General features: G+C 41.9%; 1 long non-coding RNA gene across 1 annotated transcript; it reads left to right on the top strand.

The window, feature by feature from the left end:
- The first annotated feature begins 3,255 nt into the window (after positions 1-3,255).
- On the top strand, positions 3,256-3,757 carry LOC143963063 (uncharacterized). Its single transcript, XR_013270873.1, has 2 exons — positions 3,256-3,467; positions 3,590-3,757. It is a non-coding gene; the product is annotated as an uncharacterized LOC143963063 (long non-coding RNA).
- The last annotated feature ends 5,826 nt before the right edge of the window (positions 3,758-9,583 follow it).

Genomic DNA, 9,583 nt, shown 5'->3' with positions numbered 1-9,583 from the left:
CTTCCTTCTTCAATCTGTAACCTACTATGATTTTCTAAAATTTCCAGTAAGTACGAATTCCATTGTCCTATGTCATGGCAACCTCTCACTTCTTGCCCATGTAGGGGTCAATACTGAGATATCTTTTAAAGAGTATAAATAGTTAAAACTTTTTTTTCCTTTTGGATATAGTTATGGGAAGAGTTAAAACCTCCACCAAGTTATTTTAGTGCTTTGGAGATGTCCCTTAACTTCCTATCTTGAAGGTAAATAGGAAGTCACCTGAGCATTTGCCCTATTGTGAGATTTCACTTTTTGTCCCATAACAAACTGTATAATATAGAATTTCCACTTTCTTCTGTCTCGGTGACAAATAGTGTAATCTCACCAGTTGGGACACAGGCCACAATAAAAACTTGAATGTTTTCCTTGCACATTTTAGAAATGCTGTCACTGGCAAGTTCTCGCCAGTGCTGTCTAAGCCGCAACCTAGAAATCCTGATGTTTAGCTTATCTCTTTATGATCACAATAATTTGACAGCTATAAAACCACAATTATTTGACAGCTATAAATGTACAGGTGTACACATTCTAACACCTGGGCTGTGTTATCAATGTCCATAGCAGCACCAAGGAAACTAAGGGGCCATAAGTGAAGCCCTTGGTTCCTGTCACCCGGCATTAGTAAAAATGCACGTTTTAAATATTGTTGGTGTGCATTGTAATTACCTGAGATATTTTATTATGTTAACTTTTCAAAATCAGGTTTAGCTTTAGAAAGGAAAGCCCGGAGCGAAAAAGAAATAAAATGAAGAAATAGCGTAGGGCTGGGCATGACAGTGTTAACAGGGTGCAGAAGTGCGAGGGGGCTTGCATAATTGGAGGAGCTTGGGGAGGAGGGGACAGGAGAGTAAAAAGGAGCTGGCCCCTCCCCCAGGTATCAGTTCAGCGTACAGGAGCGAGCTTCCCACCCACCCTCCCTGTTTTGCTTTCTTTGATAAATTTGTCTTCTTTTTCTAATAGGTTGGTTTGTTCTCTGGAAGTCGTGGTAGCTGGCGGGTGTTGGTCTTTGCAGGTGAATGAAGAAACCTCGGATAAGGAGAGTCCGGGACCGATGGTGGTATGGTTCCCGATGGTGGTATTCCAGCTAACGGTGGTTTAACTGGAATTTGGTTAACGGGTGCTGCGGTCAGTTGGTCGTCTCCGAGCCAGTATGTCGGCGAGAGGCCTATTATCAGATTTAAAAGGTACCGCAGTGCATTACTATTATTAAATGGATGGTATGTGGAGTGCATGCAAAGACCAATGCAAATATCAGATGTTGATGGTTATGTTCATTTAAATTGATGGTTTTAATAAAGGGGCTGCTACGGCCAAAGTTTACTCCAACCTGGTGTGGTCTCTATTAATGGGAAGAATGGTAAAAGGGGCTGTAACAAGCATTGGTCAGACAGTATATAAGCACAGTACATCTGTTATACAATAGTCATGATGATCATCAGAATCTAAGGCATTCCATTCCTAACATGTACCATAAGCTGGAGGTTTTTTTCAGCTTACAGGAGGTGAGCAGGGAGTGTAGCATGCCAAGGTGATTTTGAGCATTCAATTGGTTGATATCATGCAGAGCTGCTGATCTTGAATAGTGGAGTCACCCTTTAGCTATATAATGTTGCGGGAGTGTGTGAATCACATCATTTTAGCTAAATTCACCTTACATTATAAGAGAAACAAGCTTAATGCAATTAAAGACATTTGTGACAATAAAAAAAGAAGCCTTTGGCTCTCTACCCAGTGGAAAGCAAAATAAAAGACACAGAGATAACCGGAGAGAGAGAAAAAGCTTGAATGAGCAGAGATTGCAGAACTGAGAGAAGAAAAATATAAATCACTGTGGCAAGTAAAATTGTAAGCAACAATTTAGACATGGAAAAAAATGGACGTTAAACATTAATGATCGGAATGGGACGTGTGTTCAGATATATCGGGGAACTATTTGTTTCAGCACACGACAGCGTCAGCCAGTTCCTTACCTAAATTTCTCCTAATGTTTTCATCTATTGGGACTCTATATATATATATATATATATATATATATATATATATATATATATATAATTAAGCCAGGAGACAAAGCCAAGGTTTAGGTAGGCTGCAATTTGTGTCGAGAGATACCTCGCTCACTCTTTCTCCCCCCGTAGTGATGAGAAAGCTAAGACATAAGAGGAAAAATATTGAGGAGAGCAAATCATTTAGATTAATCACCCACTGCTTCTTGCCAACAGTTTAGCTCTCTTTTCGTGTTATGCTCATGAAAATCTGCTGACGAGGAGAACTGGACAACAGAAACCCCTTTTGTGCCGCTGAGGGCTCTAAAGCCTGCCAATCCACACAAAGTTTCCTTATCTAGCATTCAGTAGAACTAAAAACATGTGTTCAATTATGGAATAATTTTGATGGTTCAAAGCATTTCGTTTATGCCTTTGCTTTCTACGATGGCATCGATCGTTCCCCTCTTTCCTCCGCCCACATGCCTGAGGCATTATGGGGCTTGTAGGCCTATTCAGTCTCGTCCCATTGGTGAGCATGCGCAATAGCGCTCCTTTTGTCCGCATCAGGCCGACTACGTCAGACGCCGGCTTGATGGCGGGGCATATAAAAAGCCTTCGTAATATCGTCATTCCGTTGCGGGTTGCAGCCAAGGGTGACGCTTGATCGTTCAGACTCTGTACTTTTCGGTAAGCTTATTGTTATATTCTTAAACATTTATTCGATCGGTCTTTTTTTTTCATTTGAAAACGTTCACGTATCTCTCTGCTGGTGTTTCAACCCTTTGGACCTAGGCTACTGTCTATGTCCCTTTTTATATGCTTGCATTAACTCCCTGGCTTTGAATTCTATGCCTTGGGATGCGAATGTTTAACTCTCTGGGTATATCTATATGCCTGAGGGTTGGTGTCTGTATAACATTCAGTTTATGATGTACACACCACTCTTTTGAGATACTTTTTTTTTTTTTTTTTTTCTATTTTTTATTTATTTTTTAATTTTAATTTTTCTTATTTTCGTTTTTTTTTTTTTTTCCTTGATTGGCCACCCAGCTGGTATTTCTATGCAGGTGTGTCTCCCTGATTGTTCAAAAAGATTTCTTCTCAAAATGCGAGCGTCCCCACTGCTTACAATTATCCAACCTACGTAAGTAATACATTTGAAACCAAAATACATCCTTGTAATATTTTTTCTCAATTTTTATACTTTAGAGGGTCCTTCACCCCCAAAAGGCTGTTTTATTTTAGCAACCTTGAAATTAAGCTAGGTACTCAAAGAACTTTAAATCATCCCGAAATTTCAAATTTGGTCTTACTATATATTCCTTTTTTTATCAGTTTTCTTGGGTTGGCTTTTTAGCCCCCTGCGATTCAGCACTGCTGTGGTTAACCCCCGAGGTGGACAATCCCACTACTTTACCACCAACGTAGTGGTTAAAGGTGGGTTTGATGTGTGTGTGTTTGTTGTTTCCCCTCCCCCTTTCCCCTTCCCCTCTATTTCTGCATTTACGAATGTTGTGACATACTTCATTATTATTTTGTACTTTGTATTTTCGGTTTAGATCTTGTTCAAACTTTCACACATCCCCTGAAGAAGCAATCTAATGCGAAACATGTCGGGACTATGTGTGCTTGACGAGAACAACCACTGTATTGCATTATTCTGAATCTTTTAAGCATATATTGCTACTGATTTTAAGCTCAAACTTAATAAATTTTTGTACTACTGACTTTGTACTTCAATTAATTGTATTTTGTTAATTAGCACCGCAAAAATCCCTAATTTCCCTTCCTGTCCTTTGATTCATGTGTTCAATTATATTTAACAAATTAAATAGGCAATAGTATAGTTTAGACCAGGGATATGCAATTAGCGGACCTCCAGCTGTTGCAAAACTACAAGTCCCATCATGCCTCTGCCGCTGGGTGTCATGCTTGTGGCTGTCAGAGTCTTGCTATGCATCATGGGATTTGTAGTTCTGCAACAGCTGGAGGTCCGCTAATTGCATATCCCTGGTTTAGACAAACATTTAGGGTAAAGCAATGAACTTGCTTCAATTCACACCCTTCTTGCTCCAGCGTGTACTTACTTTTCCATTGATCCCCCACTGTTCCGTTCATCATTGGCAGCCAGTGGAACTACTTAAGGGTGTAGGCAATCCGCCTGAAAGCGGACCTTCAGCCTTAAAAGACATTTTAAAGTGGAACTACAGGATTTTTAAAGAAAATTAAAAGTTAGCAGCTACAAATACTATAACTGCTGACTTTTAATAAATAGACACTCACTAGCCCAGGGTCTAGCGCTATCTTCACCTTGGATGGTTCTGCACTGGTCTTTGGATCCCCATCACTGCCATCTTGACTGTGGGAGCTAGCCCTGACTTCTTGCTCTTTCATAGCCAGCTACCCACTGTGCTTGCACAAAATCATGCTTATGAAGTCAGTTATATTGGTTCTACAACCTCCCAGGAGGTTGTGCCCGAGGGGGGCAGGGTGTAAACTTTCATTATTCTGGCCCCCCACCATTCTTGCCTGGACTAGAATAATCTGTCCTACTTCTGTTGCTTCCTGGAATATTCCCTCACACATCCCAGAATGGTATGGAAGCCCATTTACAGAGCAGCAGATGAGCAAGGAATAGTGCACGACAATGGGGCCCAGCTGCCTAACCCCAGAAGAGGTGACCAGGCTCCCAATGACTAAGTGTACCAAGATGGTGGAGCAGGACAACTGATTAGTGGATCACAGCAGAAAAATGTTGGATCAGTAGGACAAGTGAGTATGCTTTATTATTTTTCAAATATAATTTATTCGATTTTGACAAAGAATAGTTGACAAACAATGTCGTTAAAGAAGGTATACAAACTTTATAATGATGATTCCTACCTCATCTTACAACAACAAAAGAAGGGTGGGGTGGAGAGAGTTTGGAAAAGAAGAGAGGAGGGGGAGCTATACTCAAGAAGCAGAAGAAGGGATGCGAGTAAAGCTGGCCATACACCTATAGATTATCTGCAGCTTTTCTATGGTTAGATGGAAAAAGTGCAACAGATTTCTCCAAGTGTGCTGAACTGTGTGGATGGAGGAATCTCCCACTGGGCCAAGCTTCAGTATCTTGCTAGTCGGCCCCACTGGCTCTCAATCTAAACAATGCTTGCACCCAATCAGAATGTTCAGGTATTGTAAGACCAGCGGGGCCGACTAGCAAGATATGGAAGCTTGGGCCAGTGGGAGATTCTTCCATCCACACAGCTCTGCGTAGATGGTGGAATCTGTTCCACTTTTTCCATCTGACCATAGAAAATCTGCAGATAATCTATAGGTGTATGGCCAGTCTTAGTTGTAGGAATTGTGGAGAGGAGGGGGGAGGGGAGATAGAAAAGGGGCCTCCGAGGACTCTCCCTTCCCGATGACCCCTGCCCAAACCTTAAGAAAAGGAGCAAAAATAACAACAATAATAATGTACATTTGAACCTAGTAAATGTAAATGTACCGACCCTAGCAGAACATACTCTTGTGTGTATTAGGGGCATCTGAGCATTAAGAGATATAATACTCTCTAGGAGAGCCATGGGAGGTGTATAGGATTGGTTAGACATGTGGTGTACCAGCAGCTGAAGAGAGTACCTTTCCGTTGTATGAGAAGTGAGGTGCATTTAAGATGGCTTTTTCTGAAGGTTTCAGACAGCGATTTATACAAGATGCCCATCTTTTTTTTTGAGTTTGGTATTAGGTCCGTTTTTTGTGGAGCACGGCATCTAATTTTCCTTGGAAAAGCAGGGTTTTGAGAGCTTTTATCGTTTCAGAAACGGTTGAAGGAGTGGGAGAGATCCAATGGTTGAATACGGTCCTGCGAGCTGTCAGGAGAGTCCATTGAAGGTTTTCTTGAGGTAAGGACTTGGAGGTAGCTGGTGGTGCACTGTTTTTTGGTGGGCATACACATAGCAGAAGCATGGGGTCTTTCTCCAGAGTGACATCAGTCACTTGTTGGATAAGGTTGAGGATTGTGGACCAGTAGGTAACGATCCATGGACAAAGCCAGAGGTGGTGGAGTAGAGAGGGTTTATGGAAAGAGCACTATGGGCACAAGGTTCCTGAGGTGAGGGGGTGTTTTGTTGAAAATGGATAGTATGCATTAGCTTGAATTGAGTTTCTCTCCAGGACTCATTTGGTATAATGCTTCTGGTAATCTTATAACCTGTTATGATATTGTCTATGTCGACTTGTCCCGCTAAGTCCACTGACTAGGATTTGATTGAGGTATTATGTATGGGTTTAGTGAACTTCCTGTCGAGAGGGTCGTAAATATCTGAGATGGAGCATCTCTGTTCCCGCTATCAACATGTTTAGGAAAAATTGTTGGATTCTGATGCTTTTCTTTGGAAATATTTTGGTGATGAATCCTGAATATTGCGACACTTAAAGAAAATGGTGAGTAGGAAGATCAAATTCTTCCGCAATGAGGTGGTAGGGTTTGAGAGAGCTATTTCTGCCATGGTATAGAGAGTGTGCATTGATTAACCTTTACCTCTTCATTTGGAGAATGGTTCATACTGGAGACCAAGAGGCAACATATTGTTGCCATGGATTGGAAGAAACCTGCAAACGAAGGGTGAAAGACCCAATTGTTTCCTTACTTCTCTCCAGGCTTTTATCGTGTTTCTGAATAGAAAATTTTGCTTAATATGAATTGGGATTTGTTGCAACGAGCTATGTAGGAGGGTGGAAAGATTTATTAGGTAAGCCAAGTCAAATTCCAATCCATAATTGGATTATTTTGACGTTTGTACAATCCGGTCCATTCATGTTCTCAGAAGAAATGCTAAATTATATACTCTAATTTTTGTCATGCTGCCCCCCCCCCCCCCCCCCCCACTCTTTGGGAGAAAAAGTCTGGTCAGTGCAATTCTAGGTTTACCCTTATTCTATATGAAGGAGATAATTGCCTTATTTAAATTTTGTATTTCTTTGTGCTTCAATAATAATGGTAAAGTTTGTAGAGGGTATAACAGATGAGCAAAACTGACCATTTTAAAAAGTGCACATCTCCCAAAGAATGAGAGTGGAAGGTTGGACCAATCCTCCAATTCACCCACTATTTTTGATATCAGAGGAGGATAGTTGAGATAGTAGAGAGAGGATGGTTCCTTGCCTATTTTAATGCCTAAGTATGTGATGTGTTTAATGTGGAAGGGAGAAGAGAGTGACCATGTTAGTGAGTTGCAAGTACCTAGAGGGAGAATTTCACTCTTGGTGAGTTTTACTTTAAGGCCAGAGCATTTGTGGAAGGAGGTAAAGATCGATTGTATGGCAGGTATGTCTGTTAGGGGGCATGTGGTGAATATCAGGATATCATCTGCAAAAAGGGCACACCCCTTTTCCCAATTATGATTGGATAGGATGTTTCTTATATAAGCTGGTCCCACCCAAATACATATCAGACATTTTCTTTGAACCAAGCTGTTGTAGCATTCTGTTTATTGAAAGTGTCTCCCAGTACTGGGGGTCTCTAAGAGTGTCTTGCAGTATCAACCCTTGGCTAGTCCATGTGTTACCGGGAATAACTGTAGAACCACTACAGTCTGAGTGGGATTCCATGGATGCATGCTGTGGAGCTGAGGTTTGGTGGTCAGATTAAACAATAGGTGAGAAGGAGCAGCCCTGTATTGTACCTTTGTGTAACTGGATGGGATTGGATTGAACACCAGCAGCTATTACCGTAGCTGACGGTGTCGAATAAAGGTTGTGTACGAAATAATAGAAGGGGCCTGATATCCCTTAATTTTGTATCACTAGGGATAGCCATTGGAAGCTGACATTGTCAGTGAGTATGCTTTCTGATGAGAGCCCAGTCTCATGAGTAGGAGGGTATAGGTGGGGGATAAAGCAAGAAATTAACTTCTTCTTTAAGATGAAGTGTCCCTAGCTAAATTTAATGTTGCCTGCATCATGTTTGCCTGTAGCAAACCAGAGCTTTGTTTATAATGTATGTGCTCTGTAGGTTTCACATAAGCTCAGGACATTGATTCTTTCTGCCTGTTGCTGTTGAGTTGTCTTCAGTAGTTAATGTCAGGCCGCGTACACACGCTGGGACTGTTCGCCCAACTTTGTCCGTCAAACAGTTTCGGCAAACAGTCCGCTCAAAATTAGCATGGACGGACATGGCCACACACGACGGACGAACAGTTTGCTGAAACCGTGCGCGATGACGTGAACGGCACGTACGACGGGACGAAAAATACGACGTCCTATACACTGCATTATAACTTTCGGCGTGAAAATCCTTTCTGAGCATGCGCGCAACTTTGTTTGACGAACAAGCCTACACACGCGGGGACTGTCCGCTGAAACAAGGTTTCAGCGGACAGTTTTTCGGAATTTCCGAAAAACCTTGTTCAGCGGACTGTTCGCTGAAACTGTCCGCTGAAAGCCCACACACGAGCGGACTGTTTCAGCGAACAGTCCCCGCGTGTGTACGCAGCCTGAGAGATAACAATGTATGAGTTATAAATATTTTTCTGCCATTGCCAACCACTGAGGGTTTTGGGCCAGTGGTGTCGGGATTTGGTACAAATGTCCAGAAAGGTTTTTGTCACTTCTCTTGGTTAGAAAGCAACAGTGAAGAGGTATTTTCTTCTTGGGCTCTGCCCCAGACCTGAGGCTTGTGTTAAGAACTTAAGACTCAGGTAACCCAATCTGCTGTGCTGGAGGGTAAATTCGATATAGAGATGGCTACCTGTATGGAGCACCTTTAGAAAAGTCTGATCTGCTAAAGAGTATTCTGGAGACCCTGGGAGACATTTCATGGATATCTCACTGCTAAACATATTGAGGTACATGTGACTGCTCACATAAGGCATAGATTTGAAGAATGCCACTAAAAGACCAATAACTGTTACTAGAAACCCAGAGATATTTTGCACTTTTTTAGGTATCCTCTGCCCCAAACCCTTCCTCCAGAGTTTTTTGAGCATGTGAACTATAGACAGGATTAAAGGGAAGGACATCCATTTGGTTGTTTTACCCCACCTTAGAAAAGGATCTCGTCCTGAAAGGTGAATGCTAGCCTACCACACTACTTTGGGGGTTGATCCTTCACTGTTCACAGTAGCGGAGTGCTACACTGGTAAAAACACATAATATATAATAAGAAAGATTAAGAAATTCTGATTTGTGGCTTGCCTTCATTTCCAGTAGAGGTAAAGTTATGGTCTCCCATTAAAAATATATGTGCTGCAACACTTTATTATAATTGCATCTGCACAGTTTTGCCTCTTAAGACTGCCAGTGAAATCCACCTAACACAGCATTTTGTGATGGCCTGGCAACATCGCTGCGCTGCTCTTAAACTGAGAACGTAGCATGCAGGTAATGCCTCCTTGCACTATGGAAAGATAAAGGAATGTTGCAAGGGGTGTATCTTTCACCATTGCCACTTCTGATTCATAAACCTGTTACTTGTCAAGTCAGCACCTGGCCACACCCAGTCCTGCTCACTACCTCTGCTGCACAAAAACCCCCCAAATTTTCCTCTTCAACCCACAGTGTCTGGAAGG

The sequence above is a fragment of the Lithobates pipiens genome, unplaced genomic scaffold, assembly GCF_037356315.1.
Source record: "Lithobates pipiens isolate NorthernLeopardFrog02 unplaced genomic scaffold, aLitPip1_a1.2 Scaffold_8, whole genome shotgun sequence".
In the NCBI taxonomy this organism is placed as follows: domain Eukaryota; kingdom Metazoa; phylum Chordata; class Amphibia; order Anura; family Ranidae; genus Lithobates; species Lithobates pipiens.
This window is presented reverse-complemented; position numbering and strand designations above follow the sequence as displayed.